The following is a 2,112-nucleotide window of genomic DNA, read 5'->3' on the forward strand; positions in this document are numbered from 1 at the left end:
TACTGGCCAACTATTTGCTCCTCATGTTGTCACAATAAATGACAACTTCCTATGGGCTAACCCACATCACCAAGTGGATTTTGAAACCACGCTACCTCACAAGATGCCATAGCAACACCCTTGTACTCTGCCGCTATACTCGATAAGGTAACTTTTGGCTGCTTCTTATTGCTCCAGCTCACAACAGTACTTCCAAATGAGAACATAAAACCACTAGTAGATCTCATGTTTGCAACACTACCGGCCCAATCAGCATCTGTGTACCCATGTAGTTATATCTCTATACCATCCTCATAGAAAAGTTCACAATCAATTGTGGACTTTATGTACCCGAGAATCCATCTAGCCGCATCTAAGTGTGGCTTCCTAGGGGCCTGTATAAATTGACTCACAAGTTCAACAACATAGCTCAAGTCTGGCCTAATAATGGTCATGTAGATCAAGCTACCCACTATGCACTTGTGCATAGTGGGGTCCTCCAAAAGCTCGCCTGTATCTACAAAAAGCTTTGTGTTCTCCTCCAATGGCACTAAAATAGGCTTACAGACTGTCATACCATACTTGGACAACATGTCCAAGCCATACTGTCTGTATAATAACAAAATGCCATGAGGTGATCTCACCACCTCTATGCCCAAGGAATACCGCAACTCACCCAAATCCTTCATCTAAAACTCTTGCTTCAAAAGCCTCCTGGCATCATGTATGTCAGCATCACTATCATCAGTGATAATCAGGTCATCCACAAATGATTAATAGCATGATCCCTCTATTTTGTCTTTTTCACATAAACTGTAAATTTTGCATTAGATATATATGAAATCTAATGGTAACAAGATACTCCTTGATCTTGTTGGACCATGCTCTAGGTGCCTACTTCAAGCCATACAAGGCTTTGCGTAACCTGCACACAAAATCTAGGTGTGCATTGCTCTCATAACCTAGTGGTTGCATCATGTATACTTCTTCTTGCAAATCACCATGCAATAAGGCATTCTTTACATCTATCCGATGTAAATACCAACCTTTTGTAGCTATGACAACTCTCACAGTTGCCATTCTTGCAACTGGACTAAATGTCTCCTCATAGTCCATGCCATAAGTCTATGCATAGCCCTTGGCAACCAATCTTGCCTTATACCTTCTCACTGAACCATCAGCGTTATGCTTGACTTTATACACCCACTTACATCCAATTGCCTTCTTTTCCTTAGGCAAAGGCACTAACTCTCATGTCGCAGTTGTATCCAATGCTGCCATCTCCTCATTTATAGCATCTTTCCATTTCTTATTTCCAAGTGCCTGCACAAAACAACTGAGCTCCAGCTCCTGTATTGCTTTTAACCATGTAAGCATAATGATGGGTTATATATCCATCATATCTCAATCTATCAATAGGGTACCTAACCCTCGTAGACCTACGTACACCTAGATCACTGCTAGGTGTCCTCAAAACATCCCTGGTTCTTCTTACACTAGGAGAAACCACAGACGGAATGCTAAGCTCCTTATCAAGGCTCTGCTTTAAAGCCACTAGAATCACCATCCACATATGAGTGACTTGCTAAATAGATCAAGCATAAAATGTTGATCTACCATTTCCTTCCCTTTGCGTGATACATGCGTACCTATATCTGTTTCCTCAACCTACCTGACCATGGACTAACATTGATATTGCTAGAGGACTCTCTAGGTCCACTAAGCACTTGTGATTGCTGCTCTACATGTGGTGTAGCATCAGCACTTCTTACATCTGCATCTTATGTTGCCTTCACCCGCTAGTGTATACCAGTTACTCATCTCATCAAAGACAACATCTCTGCTTACTCACATCTCACGAGTGGTAGAGTTATAATATCTATAACCTTTCTACTCCATAGTATAATCAATAAAGATACATTTCTCTGCCTTTGGATCCAACTTTGTTCTTACTTAATTAGGAACATAACATGCACATATATAATACACCCAAACACTTTCAAGTGATACACATCCGGTCTTATGTCTGTAAACTTATGTTCAGGCGTCATACTGTGACATGAAAAATTGATATCTTTTATTTTCAATTTTGTACATATTTTAATGGTTTCTCAATGGTAATAAGGTGGAAGC

The sequence above is a fragment of the Cibotium barometz genome, chromosome 60 (assembly GCF_041138505.1).
Source record: "Cibotium barometz isolate CiBa-2024 chromosome 60, ASM4113850v1, whole genome shotgun sequence".
Taxonomy (NCBI): domain Eukaryota; kingdom Viridiplantae; phylum Streptophyta; class Polypodiopsida; order Cyatheales; family Cibotiaceae; genus Cibotium; species Cibotium barometz.